The sequence below is a fragment of the Bacillus rossius genome, chromosome 6, assembly GCF_032445375.1.
Source record: "Bacillus rossius redtenbacheri isolate Brsri chromosome 6, Brsri_v3, whole genome shotgun sequence".
Lineage (NCBI taxonomy): Eukaryota > Metazoa > Arthropoda > Insecta > Phasmatodea > Bacillidae > Bacillus > Bacillus rossius.
In genome coordinates this window covers 49,332,171-49,351,299 of record NC_086334.1, presented here as the reverse complement: position 1 = coordinate 49,351,299, position 19,129 = coordinate 49,332,171, and the positions used below count along the sequence as shown (strand labels likewise).

Genomic DNA, 19,129 nt, shown 5'->3' with positions numbered 1-19,129 from the left:
GCCTCGGCACCGATTTATGTGAAGCAATACTCTATAGACACATTTCATAACATAACTTACTTTACTGTAAATTTGTTATATTCCTACAACATTGGAGACATGTCATAAATTTTGTGCCACTGTAAAATTCACGATGCATGTCAAAACTAAGGGTTTTTATTTTATTTTTCGTTTCTCCACTGGCTGCTGCCCCATCTTACCTTTTAGTCCTGGTTGCGCGTTATTTGGTTAATTCATTGATAAGCATAGTCAATAGTCTATGGATTTCTTTCAATGATCTCTAACAATAGTTCATTCAAACACACAATAGTTTTTTTTTCAGCCCAATTTACCGTCAAATGGCTATCTCTCGCTCAATTCCTGATCTGGCTTCCCCTCCGTCAAATGGCACAAGAAATCTTTCTCTTCCCCTCTCGCATCTTCCAGTACCCCTCCACCGTACAAGGGCTGCCGGCCAGCACACGCTTCCCCCTCCCTCTGGACGGCTACCGGGCCGAGGGGAGGGGGCGCCGCCCCGCCCCTTCACCCCCTCCCCTCCCGCGCTGCGCCACGCGGGCACGGGCCGTGACGTGGCGCGGGCCTTTGGCGCCTCGCGGGGCTTCACTGCTTCAGTCCGACGCCGACTGCGCTCGCGTCAGGCTGCGCGCGCACGTGGCAGCTCGGCCGCTCCGGGCCCGCAGCCTCGGCCGTCCAACTGCGTCAGTTTCCGTCGAGTGGCGTTTTACGATGCGTGCACGCGGGAGATCCGTCTCCTTGCTATATTACGTACATGCGTGAAACTTATTTTCCGACATGACCTCTAGTTAGTTGTTCTTTCTGGAAAATAAACTTTAACTCTCAATGTAAAATTTATATATTTTTTTTTTTTTCCCGTGTGCAAACAAAGTGATTCTTCTGGATGCGTCGAAAGAAACCTTGACATGTCCCGTCATCGAATCATTGGCTGGAGAATATACATAGGTAAAAATTATAATAATAAATAAGTTACAAGACATTCATTTTTTTCATCTGATGTCTCTTGTTAACTCAAGGCAGCTGCAAATTAATTAATGATTCAAATGTTTCATACTTATTGTTTGAAGGGAAAAAAAACAGGTCATACACACACGCAAAAGAAGCAAAAACCAATATTTCGATAATTAACTAAAACAAAAAAAGTGTGCATAGTATATTTCCAAAAGTGTTCTTTGAAAATTATACTTAGATAATACTTTGCAAACCAACTACCAGGGACAGACACGTAGAAGGGGGGGGGGGGGGGGGGGGGATGGATAGGTGAGATATCCCCTTCCCCAAGGTTATGAAAATTTTTTCTAAATGTCAGTGAAGACAGTGTGTTGTGTGAGAAGCCACGTCCCTACGGCTTCTACTTTAGGCCCATTTGACAGGGTGTTACGAGTCAATACTAATGCGGTTTTTTTTAATACAAGTGTTCAAATTTATTTATTTTTGTTTCAAAATCCCTCTCCCCCTCCCCCGAAAAAAATTCTGTATCCGCCAGTGTCAACTAATTATATTAAAAAATCGTTTTCGTAGCTTGTCGATTTTTCCAAAACCTTCAATTTTATATTTGCTAAAGAACTGATACCGAATGGAATAGTTACCCAATATTTTGCATGCACAAATTATACCAGAATATGGTACTCTATTACAATATAAAATGGTTTTAGTATGATGCACAGATGAATTTTCTAAAAAAGAATCTGATTATGGTTCTTTTTAAAAAAAAATGCCACATTGATTTGTCTACACCTGAAATACCATCCTGTCGTTTTGCTAACATTCAATAAGGATATAAGAATCGCGAATACATATTAGCTTCAGATAACAAATTCAGAATGTGATTCGGTAGTATGACAAAATTTTGGACCTGGTACCGACGGAACGTTATGTCATAGCTTAATCTGGCCATTTTTAATACATATAAGGAACTTGAAACCCTATTGGTACATCAAGCTATCTTAAATTGCGTGCATTTATTGTTTTCCAATTAATTTTTAAAAATCTTAAACCTATTTAAACACCAGAGTTTTTAAGGGTTAAAAAGTATTTCATATGAATCTGAGCTAACAGTGAAATTGATTCTGACGTTTCTCGCAAATTTTATTTAATAGTATATTATTAACTAAAACAGGTTTTTTCAAAACGATAAGATAACAGTATGAATTTTATGATATAATGTTGTAAAATGTAGTCTATATAACTATCGCTTAATATGATAACACACTAACTCTAAGCATATAAATTCTGTGTTTATGATAATTATAAAGAGAAAATATTTATTATTTACTAGCTATGCCCGGCATGCGTTGCAATGCCTCTTGGTATGTTTTTGTAATTTTTTTTTAAGTTTGTACACACATAGGTACAAAGCATCTGTCTCCATCTCTCTCTCTCTCTCTTTATCTTTCTGTAACTTAATATATCTCTTAATATATTTATATTAATCTCTTCATATCACTCGATATCTCTCAAACTCCCTATCTCTATATATATCCCTATATATGTATATATCTCTATATGTATTTTCATATATCTCTATATAAATTTAGCTGCATAATTATCTATATCTCTAACTTTTTATTTTTATATCTGTATATATTTATCTTATCTATGAAAATATATTTATATTTCTCTTAATCTGCATATATATATCACTCTCTATATATAGGTATATGTATAGCGCTATACCTCTCTGTATATCTATATATCTCTCCAGCACTCTGTATTTCTCTAAAACTCTCGATACCTCTATCCCTATCTGTCTCATTCCGTCACTCTCTGCCTCTCTTTATTTCTCTCGCTTTCTCTATATTTATCTCTCTTTATCTCTTATCTCTTTCTCGACTCGCACACCACCATTATTATTCTGACCGTAGAAAAGAGGAACTGACATAAAGTATTTAGCCTACTGGTAACTATCCGATACTACTCGCGCGCCACCTTATTTTTGCTTTAAGGGTTGGTATTGTCGAAATCTCACCTGAACAGTGACCTTCCTCGTGTTTTAAACATGGTGGTAAGAAGTAAGGGAGTTGGTGTTAAACATTTTAATACTTGAAGTCAAAATGAGAACACCTCTACCCCTTTTTCTCCTTCTGCATAGCAAACCAATTTTTGGTAATCATGAATTTTAAACCTAATTTCTTGCATATATGTTGGTATTATATTTCTTTAGCAATACTTACTACATGATGGCATATTTACGATTCTTCCTAGCGAGTACATCTCAAGCTATTAAACAAATTTTTAGCATATTAGCCTTTATATAGCTACTATATAATGTACTTCAGAACAGACAACCATTCCATTGACTTATACCTCCATGGTTTTAAAGGTCAAGCGTACAAGATTTCATAGAGATCGAAAATACAATGGGTTATAAATGCAACTCCGAAATTTTATCAGGAATAAATAAATTGTGCTTTAAAGATTGTTTTTTTAAGAATCTCACCTAGACAGTATGGTAATTACCATTACAATGATTTCCCGTTCAGTACGCTCAAATGTTTCGTTCCCGCCAATAATAACATATACGTTATTTTTATTTATTTATTTTCCAGTTTAAGGTGTTGTCCATATAATTCTTTTCCCGTATAAAACGATGCATTTTAAAGTTGAAAACCTTCATTTTTTATGATATTTCCGGTTACTTATTTGATTAACAGAAATACGAAGTTGGTGATGTGTAAGTTTTATTCCAAAGACGTTTTGAATCTTAAAATATTTATCAGCAGTGCAATTATATTTGGTAATTGATTATTGTATACAGAAAAATAGCATAGTCCAATATCGATATCGATAGCATGTAACGCGCACACTCTGTCCCGTGCTGAGTGAACTACATTCAATAGCCCGCATTCTTTCAGCGTTAGTCTGTACTACGACGATGGAATTGCAGATTCACCAAGAATGATTAAATTATGTTTTAAGTTTTGGTTTTATCGAAATCTCACCTCGACGGCGACCTTCCTCTTGTTTCGAAGGTCAAGTGTGCAAAGTTTCAACTCAATCGGATGAACGATGCGTTGTCTTATAGAAGACGAACACACAAACATTCATTTTTATATATAAGATTTTTACCAGTAAAGTGCTTTCAAATGCACACAATGTTGCCAGAAGTGCTCTCGAAAATTTTCTATAAAATTTTATTTGCATAATTACCTACATTTTTTAAATATACAACACTCAATTTTACCTTTTGCAGTGCTTCAAAAAACAGCCGTAAGTTTTTTTTTAATTTCCTTAGTTATTGCATGATAACCATGCTAACTCTTAAGACTTTACATTTTATATTAAATATCTAGCTTCTTACACCCAACATAATATTTCTATCTTATTGTCACAAATGATCATACTTACAGCAATAAAAACGTTTCGTTTAAACTAACAGAAAATGGCAGTATGAATATTTCTCATTATGTTGTAAAAAATACTAAGCTAATTTAATGCAAGAAACAAAATAGAAAATAATAACTGATTTCTATTAGCTTTTTAACCATTTTTCTAATGAAACGTACAAATTGAAAATTTATCTAGTTGTCAATCCACGAATTAAGACTTTTTTTTATACGAAGGCGGTGTTTGGAAAAGGAACGGAAATTAGGTATTTATTTATCTTTTTTTTAATCAAGTTTCTTAGTTTGCAAAAATTTTCAGATCGTATTTTAATTATTTTTAGTTAATTTTATTAATTGAATATTTCGGTTTAGGCATATTAAATGACGGAAGAATTGAAGGATACATAACACTTGCGATTGAATAAGTTATCTAAAACAAATTAACTTAACTTAAGTAGGTATTATTTTTTTTTTAATTTATGTGGCAGTGATCACAGTATTTCAATGGTCCTAAGATTTTGGCTAAGAAATTTTATTTTAAAATATAATCTCGTATTTTTCGCCTATACCATTGTTTACTTTATAGATATAGTAATATATATTATTTTACATTTAAATATAGACAGTGATAACACTTTAATAACGGCAATTATTAATTACTAAATTAATGTGTGGCTCATTTCGTTTTGTATGTGTATGTTATTCCCACTCTTATGTGAAGATTAATTGAATAGCCACCTAGAACAAACTTGTAACTAACAAAAATATTTTTATTTATTTTTTTCAGGAGAAAATAAAACATTATTTTGCCCAAAACCCTTGTTCGGCGCAACGCTAACTCGTTGCCAACTACGCACAAACAAAATATTGTGTAGAGCAGTTCCAAAATCTTTGCCTTCTATCAAGCATTGAAAACAATATTTTTTCCTTTGTAAAAGCAAGCTTTCGTAGAAGTGATGTTTACAACCTTGTTCTGGGCAGCTATTCAATTTATTTATTTAGTTTAAATTTTTGTGAAATATTGGTTGAAATTGTTGAATACTTTCACACCGCATTGTTTATTCGTCTAGTTCAGGGGTTGGCAGAGCGCGGCTCGCGAGCCGCATGCGGCTCTTTTCATAGCATTTTACGGCTCTACAACTCACTGCGCTGCCACAGCGAAAAAAAAAAAATCCTGAACAAAATCAAACGTCCTCAACCTGCTCGGTCGCTCCGCTACCACCGCTCCGCCACCGCACTCACACAGCGGCTTTTTTATGTTAATAATTAATTAATTAAAATAATTTAGGTTTTCCTGTTTTATCAGTAGAGATCCACTAATGACTAACATATTTTTTGTTCATTTAGATTTTTTTTAATTCCTGAAGAGCTTTTATTTTTAAGACTTTATGTTGAATTTGTGAATAAAATATTTTGATTACATCTCGTTTTATTTATCGTCTTAAAATTCCATTCAGATGCAGAGAAAATAAATGTTGCGGCTCTCAAAAAATTTGTTTGAAAATATTTTTACTTAATATTTAGCTCATCTCACTCGAAATTTTTCCGATCTTTGGTCTAGGTGAAATTATAGTTGAATAGCCAGTAGCGAAAGGCCGCTACCCATACGTGACTCCTGGATCTGGTTTGGAGAAGCACACCCATATTCCTTAAGCTTATTTGACACGTAGTATACTTGAACACATTAAAAAAAGTACGTTTTAAAAGACAACTCTTTCGTAACTCGTTGCCAAAATACTATATTGATCGCTACAGTTCAAATATTGCAAATCTCTTAACGCATGTTGGTTAGCAATTGGTGAACAAAAAACTCGCAGTTGCATAAATGATAATACTAGAATTTTGTATAATATCTTGATAGGAAGTCCTGAAGGAGAATCGCAGGAACGTATTATTCAAGTGAGTAATGTTAAACAATTTTTTTGATAATAGTCAAGCAAATAATAATGTTTGAACTTCATTAAAAACAAAGAAATTGTTTGTTATAAAAAGGAGAAAAAATTATTTTTCACTTCAATTATAAATGTGAGAAAGATTGCATACAAACACCTACACACTTCAAAATCTTAATGGAATTTAATGATATATAATTGCTCGGTTCTTTAAGTTTGTTATATTTTTAATACAAATGTAATTAAATCATTACCTACTAAATGTAAGGGAAGGGAGGATTGGCTGTTAATTATGAAAACAACATTCCCGTGAATTATGAAAACTGACGTGATACTATTATAGTGTCTTTATGTAACTGGCCACTACTATTGAGTGGTTGGCCATCCGTGCCCTGATTGGTTATTTCTATAGCCGTCACGCGTACTCCCGGTGCGCAGACCAATCCGACCCTAAGGCCCACCGCTGGGGAAGAAGTCCTAACCCACCTCACGAGGCGTCGTAAAGCGCGTCGTTCGTCTGTATCTCGTCGGCGCGCCGTCGCTTACATTTAAGTACAAATATTAATCTCGCGGATAGACACACTGTACATTTATTTAACAGTACTTCAAGGGTTTATGTGATCTAATATACGTTTAAAGGGCATAACTCCTTTTATTTTTTTTATTTTTAATATTGTATTAAAACATAGTTATAATACACTAGGTATTAGTGAAAGAAGTTTTTTTTTTTTTTTTTTAAATAAATAACGTTCTTTAGTTTGTAATGGTTTAGTATGGTATTATTCCGTAGATACTCCTCTTCATTGAAGTACTTTGAATTCCGAACACACTTCCTCCTTTACACGAACGTTTTGAGCTGGGTATGCTTTGTTTCGTTCACTCGACGAACTTCACTCATCGCCTGTGTTATTCTGCCTGTTTGCAGACGATCCAGGTAATATTTCTCTTCAGAACGGAGAATCTGCCATGGTTGTTGAAGGTGGAAAAAAAAGGGGGGGGGGGAGTGTTATTGGAGGGAAACACGAATCTCTCGTATCTTATTGCAGTTTTTATTCAAGATGTGTCATCCAATTTCAGCCAAGCGCCTTGTTGCATGCGCGTTCTGTGTATGTATATGATTTCTCGTTCTTGTAGAGTTACGGACATCTCACCTGCCCTATAAACATGGACAACGCAGCAGAAAGGAGTTTTTTTAGCGGGTGTACACTGTTGTTATCGCTAGAGATGAATTCGTGCGATTCTCACCGTATCCGGCTTCATGCGAGCTATTACAAGCCCTGGATTATATTCCAGACGGTACCTTGTTTACTATAGGAGCTGGATTTCGTGATCTCCATTAGACGGCTTTAGGCAAACCGTTAGCGTGAAGCACTGATGCAAACATTTCCACTGCTTAAAAATGATTCAAAGAGTTAATGCTATAAATTTACTTCAATGGAATTGAAATTCGCGACAATACTTCATATAACGTTATTAAAAATAGGAAATTAAACGTTTTGACGAAAATGTTTGTGTGCAATTTTTTTCTTATACGCAAAAAAGCTCTACCTATACACACTGCACTGACAGGTATTTTCATTTAGCTATCAACAGCTTGTTGCGAATTTTTTTTTTTTTTTGACAGGTGCCTCCGATAGCTTGTGTCGGCTTGTCCTTGCCCGTCCGCCCTTGCCCGCCCTTGCCCGCCTTTGCCCGCTTTTTCCCGCTATTGCATGCCCTTGCCCGCCCTTGGCCACCCGTTTTTTGTCAAGGCGCTGATCGCAGGGGACAGCACAAGCGCTATCTTTCCCCAACACGTGATTGCTGACGCCAGAGCGTGGCACGGTGTTTGCCACAGGGCGCTCGACGAAGTGGTTGGTGATCATGGTCAGACTGGCAGGTTTATTTTGTAAACTTGAGACCTGGTTACTCTTTAGGAATTTATTAACACTTAACACGTAATGTAGCAAATATGTATCAGAATTCAACCGACCAACGTCGGCTATTGTCGGTTCATCACAGAAACTAAGTTGAAAATTGAAAACCCACGTGTGACTTATGGTCTAAAGTGATTCCCAAGAACAGTGTACACTTTGAAGATGGAGATTACCAAAATTTTTTTACAAATAAAATTGAAAGCATTTAAAATGTAACTCAAAGTGTCTGGATAATGTTTCATTGAACAGACCTCCAAATTATCTCTGTAATTATATAATTGTGGGTAATACCTTTATATCCAATAAATATTTTTACGTGTTTTTCAGCTCCGAATTCTAAGACTTATTGAATTGGAATCACTTTAGAATTAAGTCATATCTATGTTTTTTTTTTTTACTTTTTTTTTATCATGAACCTGCAACCGAAGTTTATCGATAGAATTCCGACTCATTCTGGATATCGTTTCTAATATTTGCGTCACATGTAGCCTACCTACTATTTCTTTTGAAATGAGTAGTATATGTTGACCGGTCCGGCGCATGGGTTCTGGGTGTAGAGGCGAAGACACTGTCCGCAATCTTGGATTATGACGTCACGGCGGCCATATTGGAGTCAAATTCCTCAAAATTCTTCAAAGTGTACACCATCCTTGGGTATCACACTTTAGACCATAAGTCACATGTAATTTATACGAAATGTAATTGATACGGAACTCTGAATAAAATGGATGCCTCATTAAGTCAAAACGAATTTTATACAGTGATTGATTTCTCAGAAATAACCAGAAGCACTCGGAGAACATCAGCAGAAGTCTCGCCAGGAATAACCAGGAGCACACGGAGAAAACCAACAGAAGCGTCGCAAAGAATGACCAGGTTAACTCGGAGAAACCAAAATAATATTGCCAGGAATAATCAGGAACACATGGGGAAAACTAACAAAATATTTAGATGAATAATCAGGGAACTCGGAGAAAACTAACGTAGTTTTACTCAATCAAGATGAGTGACAGACATAAAAATTAAAAAAAAAATATATATATATATATATATATACTAGCTGTACCCTGGCACATTGTGATTGAATAGTTGAGAAATGAGAAACAAAACAAAGAATACATTTCATATAAGTTTAATTGTGCAATACTTGTGGATATACAATATTTTTTTTTTTTTGTTTTTCCACTGTATGCGTAGATATAAAGACTACCTGGTTTTCCGACTTGGGAACACGCAACATACAGTTGTCCATGTGAAAAGCAATCCGCATCTAAATCTAAACCACACAATTCTAAAGATTGACCTTGAACTTTATTGATTGTGATAGCAAATGCCAATCGAATTGGGAATTGAAATCTTTTAAATTGAACTGGTGTATCGGTCGGGATCATGGGTATTCGAGGAATGAGGACATCTTCGCCATTGAAAGGCCCCATTAAAATCGTTACCTCCACTACATTATTCATTAATTTCTTAACTGAAAGTCGCGTGCCGTTGCAGAGTTTTGGCTGATTAATATTCCGCAAGAGGATAATTGGCACACCTTTTATCAATTTAAGTATGTGTAGTGGTATCCCTGGCAGATCAAGTGAGTTTAAAAATTCTGTTGGATAATTAACTACTTCATCTGCTTCCACAACGGTGTCTATTGACTTATATGTAATTTCATCACTTTGACTACTGGATTGAATAACATTATTAAGTTGATAGACATCTTTATTCTTTGCGGCAAGGATAGCTCTTTCACTGAGCCAATCGTGATTTCTATGATTTTTTTTTTGAATGTCAGGAAATACTTTTTTCGATCAGTTCTTCTTTCGATGTTATTAAATTACAAAAATGATCGGGAAATGATATTCGTCTAGACGTCCCATACCGGTACGCTTAGTCATTTTTTAATTATTGCACCTAACAATAAAAGCATTCTCATTGTATATAGCCATTTCCCCCTCGCTTCACTTGATGTAGTTTTTTTCCATTGCTAAGAAAAATCCTTTGGCATGGAGAAACGTTTCCATAACAGAAAATGCGTGTTTTTGTTTTTATTGGTGAGAAAACACATTAATAAAATGGCGCAGTTACTTTTTCGCGGTCGCGGGTATGTTGCTGATGTGAAAAGTAGATAAAAACAATCCTGGATGTGGGTTGTATATAATGGTAAAATTTCAGCTCGATCGGTGCAGAACTTTTTGAGTTTTTGAAGCGTACACAAACCAACATAACATATATATATATATATATATATATATATATATATATATATATAACAATTACAAAATAAAAAAAAATAGAAAAAAAAATAGAAACAGATATCTTGCCAACTTGTGAAATTCTCCTTTGTTCAACAATGATAGAGTTCTAGCTGAAGCAAGAATTTTTTGTAATTTTTCCCGTGAAAAAGACAGTGTTGTTATAAAGGCATCCACGCGTAGTGCGGCGCTCGCGATGCTTCAAAAACATAAGGCTAGGGTACTTTCACCTCACGTTTCAGCGCATGGAACGTATTCGGGGCTGAAATCTATTTTCAAGCAAGTAAATTAAGTTAAGCAAGACGTCATCGCTAATATCCATAATGCTCGACGTGACGAATACTTACGGGCCGAATAACCTGTTCCGACTGGTTCCCAATTTACATACTAAGTTCCCACGGGGGTACTACCAATTTTGTAAACCCGTTAGTTCAATTTACTTTTTCTCGTGTTTCTTTTTTACCAAAGTTCCTTTTAAACTGGTTTTGTGTGATAAATAATCAATAGGTAGGCGTAATGTGAAATAAAAAGCGGTGATTTTCGGAGTTTTTTTTTTATATTCGCCAATTCACCAATTCATCAAGTTGATAAAGCTGACGAGTGTAATACAAGTACCATTTACAGTTAAATTATTTGATTTACCCGATTGCCAAAGTGTTAATCTTAAGGCTACGTGTTTAGTTGGCATCTCGATTTCAAAAACTTATCCTAGTTGCACTTCACTGAACCTTTCAAAATACCTACTCATTTTTAGAGAATTCATTTTATTGTCTTTTATACTGAAGTCAATCCAAAACTTATTCTTCTGTTACACGTGAATTTTAAATCTGTTTCATTTAAGTTAATAAATAATCAAATTAAAACACGGTGTGAATAAATAACAAATAAAATCAAATATAAAACTCTACATAATTTTCGTATTTTCCAATTCTTTGCACATACCTGTATAACAATTTCCTTCGGACGAAAAATTAAAAACAAAGGAAACTGCACTATTTGACTATAGCGAGATCGAAACTACAGACTCGGAGAACGTTAATCACATTTAAAGTATATGTGTACACATATATGTGTTGATTTGTTTTCATCATTCAGCCAAAGACCAAGCGACATGATATTCTTATTTGGGAAGAACCGGGTTCGTATATAACGGGATAAAGCCATCCTAATTTAGTTTTCATGCGGTTATGATAATATCTTTAAAAATGGTAGGATTGTTTCAATCTTAATGCTAAACTACTCGTTGCCTATCGTGCTAGAATGCATAGTTGTCGTGTCTCCATTTCTAATAATTAACAAGATCGGTTGTAGTTGAGGAGACCCACCACCCGCCGTAGAGATGCGGGGTAGGTTACTGAGTTTTTCTGAAATGGAGAAACCTGATGGACGTTGCCGTTAGACAGTGACGAGACGTTGAGGCGTAATTCAGTCGTTTATACGTCGCTGTCAACTAGACGCAAGGCATCAAACCAAACAAATGTAGTGGAAGATTCTGAATTCCAAGCCCCAGTCCCGAGTGTTCTGCCACCCAAATCACCTGCTGGCCGCAAGAGAAACTGCGGCGAAGTACAAAACGTGAATTTTCTATAGCCGCATCCAGACCAACAAGGTCCCTCAGTTGATGCAGAGAAGGTGTGAGGCCACATTCTGTACATTAATGCACATTAATTGAGTTTACAAACTGTTAAAAAAAACTTTCATCTTGTATTTAAGAGAACATAGACTACAAATTATCGAGATACTGAGTTGAACTATTTTTGACATGAACAACCATGACGTCACATTAAAAAACATTGTTGATTCAAGGTGTTTCACTTCTATAATCACGATTGTAAAAAATTAAAAATCTCAGGATGCGGAATATGACTTAGCTCCTACAAAAATTCAGTTATCTTTAATAAACGAAGAACCCTTGGTTTTTTGAGGCAATCGTGTACAAAATTCTGTTAATGCACTGCAAATTGTAACCATGTTTTTATATATAAATTAAAACTTCTAGAGTTTACGCTCGCTACATAAAATATTTTATGGAAATCGGCGAATAATCCTTTAGCCATAATTTATATTCTTACAATGCAAAAAGAGATATAATGAATCCAAATTCACTGAATGCTTAAAGAATATTTAAAATTAATTTTCAAAAACATAAAATAATTATTGAATAATTATTTTTCTGTATTTACGATGGCGGCGAAAATTTATGAATCTTACTGGTAAATACCAGAAATTTATGCTTATATTTAAGAGAATTCCTCATCGATTAAAATGCAAAGCTTTGACCTCAATATGTATTATACCAGGATCGCATCTGACTTCTTGCAAAATCATTTTAAGCACAAATTATTTCTTAATTATAAAACTATGTCAGCGCGTTTGTCATGAATTTAATAATTTAATTAGTGTTGAGCAGCTGTACAAACCTCGCGTATGTATTATCTTTATCTGTGATATTGGCAGTAACCGCTCTGCGCGATTCCAGGCAGTTAAGTAGACTTAGCTAAATGTCTTAGGTTATCATTTGATGCGATACACCTTTCAGAATGAAAGCATTGCACTAAATTAAAACTAAATTACAAAAACTTTAATACAGTATTATTTTCACAAGATCTTAATGTGGTAACCTGGAATGAGTGTACTAAACATGAAACAGCGACAGAAAAACATAAAGAGTTTAATGTTATCGTTACCAACCGATTTCATAAGCACGCACCCCTGCGGCAGGCAACAGTTAGAAGAAAGAAAAAGAAGGCACTTTGGATAACGTTGGATTTTCGTGCTCTAAAAACGGAAAGTAATTATGCGAAAAAAATTTTAAAGTCTCGTTTCTAACAAGACTTTTGTACTTTTAAATTATTGCGTAACAGAGTTAAATACGCCATACGCCACAAAAACTTAACTTTTTTCCGTAAAAATACTAAAAGCACTAAACGTCGAAGTGATTATGGGATGACTTAAAATGTTTTCACGTTACTACATCTGGTTTTCCAGTAATCCCACAGGATCTGTTACTGAACGAAAAACTTAACAATTTCTTTATTTCATCCGCAAATATCTGTCCACCGATAAAAAAAAACCTCTTCGTGTTGAACATTTAAATGACACGGGTTTCTCACCCCAATGAACGTTTACAAAACCATAAATTCTATTAAAACCAAGGCTTGGATGAGATTAGCATTCAAATGATTAAACTGTGTACGTCATATTGTGTTCCCGTTTTAACTGACATAATTTTTTCTATCAAAAATACTGACTTACCAAACCAGTGGAAAAATTCAAAAATTATTCCTGTAGTTAAAACAGCACATCCGCGAGGCCCTCTATAAGACTTGCGCCCAATTAGTATTTTACCTGCAACATCCAAAATAATTGAAAAATTAGTCCACCGACAACTAAGCGAGTATAATGAAAAAGGTAATATTGCATACGAAAGACAATCAGGATTTCATTCTGGCCACAGTATACAGATATGACACTTCTGGATAAAACCGTCGATGTATAGCGACCATTAGACGACTCGAACGTAGCCATTTTATTGTTCCTAGACTTTAATAAAGCGTTTGGCACTCTAATTCATGATTTACTGTTATCGAAATTAACTGAAATCGGATTGTCTAGGGTCAGCTGACTTTGGTTCAAGAACTATTTATCAGATTGGCAACATCAAGTTCATGTATGCACCAGTGGCAAATACAGGTTATAATTGGAGGGGGGGGGGAGATTTTAATTTGGGAAGGGGGGCAATATGACCAAGCTTACTATTATTTGCGCTTTTTTTGTTGTTTTTATAACTGAACTATTTTCAATGATTAAGGGTAATTTTCAAGGTGTTTTAAACAAAATGTTCAGAGTAAATCTAGTTATTATTATTTTATGTTTCCAGTTTATTTTTATAACTGAACTAATGGTTTATTATATTATAGCTCGTTGTTTTATAAAGGGCACGTATTTAACATTTAATTGTATTCGCATTAATATTACTTTCCTCACTCCCCTTACTTTTTTAACTTACTTAATGTGTTAAATTTATTTATGAAAGTTTTTTTTGCTCTGGTCCCAACAACCCAATAAAAATAAATTTTGTACACAGGAAAAGAATGTTGTTTTATAATTTTTGAGTTATAAATATGGTGTAATAAAGTGAATACATAAAAAAGAAGATTGCCTTTTTATGTAAAGTTTACAAAACTAAGTCCAGATTTCTTGGTGGTACTCGTCAATAACTTCTTCATTGCTTATTTTAATGTCTCTATGGACTGAAAGGAATGCTAGTCCATTAAGCCTACTTTCCTATGTGGTATCTCTTAAGTAAGTCTTCAGTCTTCTTAAACTTGAGAAGTTTCTTTCCACGGTTGCAATAGAAACAGGCAGAACTGCTAGTATTTTCAATAGAATATAAATGTTAGGTAGAAAGTCTTTTCACATTTTTCTATACAACTAATGGCTGTTATGGGATGATTTTCAGATTTTTCCTGACTCCACTTTTCCTTCCACAACATATATTTACTTCGCAAGACCTCTTTATGTGACAAATCTTCTTCGTAGAAATTGAAAGCAGCTTTTAATTAACATAAATCTGTTTTAGTATAAAATTCTGTAAAGATGTCTTGTAAGGATGCAACTAAGATTCAAAGCATTCCTTCAGTGAATTACAAAAATCAACCAGGCAATGTACACAAACAGGTCGTTGATAGTATTCTTCTTCTGTTCTGTAAGGGACGTTGCTGCGGTCTGTTTGAAGGCAACAAACTCTTGGAATATCTTCTTTAATATCGAGTTTTGCAGCGAATTTTTTTTTACTTGAGCGTACAAGGTTTTAGGTGTCATTAGCTTTTATCCTTTGTTTCGATAGCAGATCTATTACACTTGTAACATTTGCCATGGCTTGAGAAAAATCTGTGTTTTTTTTTTTTAAAGATTCTCATATACGTTATTAGTTGTTGACAGCATCCGGCTCAAAATAAAAAGATTGACAATAAATTTAAATTGACTGACAGAACTACTTAGAGCATGTGCCTTAGGTGCTGAGTCACTTGATTCTTCTTCTATTTTCAAAAGAGAGAAGTATTGGTTCTAAAATATCTTTAAATAAAAAAACCGAGTTGTGTATTTCCACCCATCGCATTTCTCATAGTAAAATAAGTTTCTTTTTTTTCTGTTCAGGGCAAAAGTCAGATATCATTGATTTCAGTATTTCAGGTATTTTGGCTGACGTATGGAAGAATCCGTAGACTCCTTTGATAACGCCCATACAATTTATTATAGAAGGAATTTTACTTGCATCCGACAAATACAATTTTAGACTTTGTGAAGAACAATGTGTATACAAGGCCAGTGGTAGTTTTTTTTTTCTTTTACAGAAGCTTGTACCCTATGAGTTGCCCTCTCATAATGGCAGCACCATCGTAACCTGACCTCTCATTTTCTTTAAGACAAGGTCTCTAACACTGTGTTAGCTAAGCCTACATCAGTAACATCATAAGCGGAGACAAGTTAGGAAATTTCTAATTTTATATGTTTGATCTTCAACATACCGGACACAAAAAAATTATCTATTTGGCTAATGTCAGTGGTTTCATCTGCTAACAAATACACATCCTGACATTTGTCACAATTTGAGATTGGATTAAATGACCAAATGTGTTAATGGGCTCGTTTTGAAAAAAAAAGAACTTCTCTACATGCTCCTCCCACCACTGTTCATTAGTTGCTCCTTAAGGGGATTGGTGCACCAGCATCGTATTAAAAAAACAATATATTTGTTAATGATTCAGCTGCTAGAGAAGATTTGAACCATTCTGGTGTAAAATTTATTTTTTTATTTTTTTATTTTAATTAAGTTATTGCTGATTTTCGGGAATTTTTTAAATTCAAGCTTTATTAAAAAACTATAAAGAATTCAGTGGTAAAACTTTCGCAGATAAATTTTCAGACACGGGAGATATGACTGTGACCATTATTTTATCTGTAATCATTATTAATTTAACGTATTTACAATTTGAATTTTAATAAATAAGCTGCTACGAAATTACGTGATATTCATTTGCGAATTTAATAACATTCGCGTTTTCATTTGTAATTCAAACGCCTACATATATGTCGGCTGAATGATTGACTTTATTTTAGTCTTTAGCTTATTGCAGTCGGACCTAAAGTAAAAATGTAGCTGTAGAAATTTGAGCAGCGTGCAAGCTCGGATACGAGGAATTATGGAGCGCGCTGGACAGTAGTGACACCTTGCGACAGTTTTCCAAACTTTTTGCAGCTCGTTCCCACCCAGCCACAGCTGTCTGCTGTTTACGAAAGGGAGACGGGATTTCGCGGGAAACTGATATGAAGGTCAACGTACTCATTTTCAGTAGATAAGAGAATGTGTTTGGTATAGCTCGGCGTATAATTGAATGGTTATTCTCTGTTATTATTTAGCACAGTGATTTAGCTAGATGTTTTTTGTTGTAAGCGTGAGATTTATTCAGGAATAAAATGCAGAAGAAACCTCCACCAAGCAGCGTACACAAAAGAACAAAACTATCGAAAACCATTAGAGCGCTTAGAAAAAAGAATAAAGAAAGATACGAGATTATTTTATTATAGCTTTTTTTACCATTTATATTTATTTTTCAGAGTTGCGTATGTACAATGCGACAACAAAAAGATGTGTAAAATTTTAAACATGTTTTTTTTGTTTTGTTTTTTCAGCAATGCGTGAACCATTCATTAACTATACTCAACATGTATCCGTATAATTACGTTTGAGTTTTTTTTTATGACAGGCACCAATGTTAACAAGTTTATTAAGCCACAATAGACTTTTTTCAGAAAACTAAGTGTAGCAGAAAACACTCAACATAGTCTCACACAAAATCAGTTTACATGAATGCAGTTTTAAGAAGTAAACTACGTAAATAATAGTTAAACATTATTTAATATCTGCTGGTAACGTTTCCAAAGTATCAGCTTCGCCTTCATTCACGAACAATATTCGTGAGCTTAATTATTTATTATGCTGGCTATTCGTTGGTGACTGTTAGGACTGCAAAATTAGTAAATATTTTTCACCCTATCCTGAGTTAAATCTAAGTGTGCGCGGTTAGATGAGGACCTAGATGTGTCTCAGGCTTACGCCTTTACACTCTACTCATGCGGGGTATTAACCATGCGCGTAAGGGCGCGTTGCCATTGACCTGTAGGATAGTCTCAACAATCCTCTACGAACTCGAAAAATGTCACCTGCTCATTGCCTACTTGACTTGTGACAACTGTTTGTTGTAATGCCTGTGATTCATCGTTGATTTCGTTGAGGAGTTTTCAGTGATTCAGAGCCTCCCATTTAACTGTGGCCGAATTGAAGAAGCAGTACTTGAATTCATAGCGAATGGAAACCACAAATATTTAATGATGTAGTGGTTGGTAAAAAAAAATATTATTCGTATCGCGTCCATTGCTTCGCGCCATTATGGCTCCTATATTATATGGATTTATAAAATATAACGATTCATTTACGACACTTAAGATAAGGTGTGTAGGATTTTAAGAATTCACTTGAATTAATATTTAAGAACATATTTCAGGATAACTTGTGAAGACGCTCGTACAGACGGCACCGGTTGTGATGACTCATTGTTACCAGAGCAGGGGCCACGCATGTGAAACCTCAACACAACTCGAAAATCAGTAAGTGTTACATTGAAATGTGTCTGCTACAAATGTTCAGGAATTATAACTTTGAAATCGAGTAGAAATATTCCTGCAATTAGCATTAGGTATATTTTAATAGACATTGAAAGCGAATCATTAAGTAGCTTCAAAATCCAAATACCGGAATACAGATAGTCTGTAACAATACAGACCTCACAGACTAGATATGGTCCAGATTGTTAATACTAACACATTTGAAAAAAAACTGACTAGTTACTGAATATGTTGAAATTTTGTAAACTTGTTACTTTAGATGATTGGTGATGTAATAATGTCTCTTGGAAACTACATAAGATTTTAACTGCTTTTATTTCTCCATAAATTCGCAAATCACCATGGCAGCCATTTTACGATCATGATTTAATTCTTAAATTTTAAATTAGTTTATTTGTTGAGAGCCTGGTACAATGTGTCTGACCACTAAAGCGATCCGAGCCGCGTAGTGTATACTACTGCGAGGTTGCCGAAGTAGGCTCGGGTCGGGACGAATTTCGCTGTGAAGAAACAAAGGTTTTTAATACATGGAAAATTATCCCAAAGCCGAAAATTTGTACAGTAGTAGAATGAAAATTCTTAGTAACACGTCAAAAGTTTAAGTACTGCCACAAAACCTTGTGCGTCACACCAAAAACGGGCAGTTAAGTCCAAAATGACAATTTTATGCAACGATCCACAATAATGGATATTGCAAATGCACTTTATGGATTAGACCGTCAGTATGGAACCCAAAATAATCTAGAAACATTGCCCTATCTGAGGATAGTGATAAAAAGCACAAAGTTTTAACATGTTTCTATAAAATATACCTTTTAAATCATTAAAGTTAACGAATTCACTTTCATTCAATTTTAAGGAAATATAAATACATCTTACATAAACTTAAAGAGCCCAACGTGGAAATCGCTTAAAGTAAACGTTGTTGCATATTTATTCATCTTTAAATTGGTATATTTTTTAAGTGTCTCATACAATTAGTCTGACCACTAAAGCGATCCGAGCCGCGTAGTGTATACTACTGCGAGGTTGTCGAAGTAGGC

At 34.7% G+C, this 19,129-nt stretch overlaps 1 protein-coding gene across 1 annotated transcript in view; it reads left to right on the top strand.

Moving 5' to 3' along the window:
• The first annotated feature begins 624 nt into the window (after positions 1-624).
• Positions 625-19,129, top strand: part of LOC134533163 (MAGE-like protein 2) — a 270,116-nt gene continuing 251,611 nt past the window's right edge. Inside the window, exon 1 of the mRNA XM_063370523.1 lies at positions 625-960. The gene's annotated coding sequence lies outside the window, so the exon portion shown is untranslated. The remainder of the gene's footprint in view (positions 961-19,129) is intronic.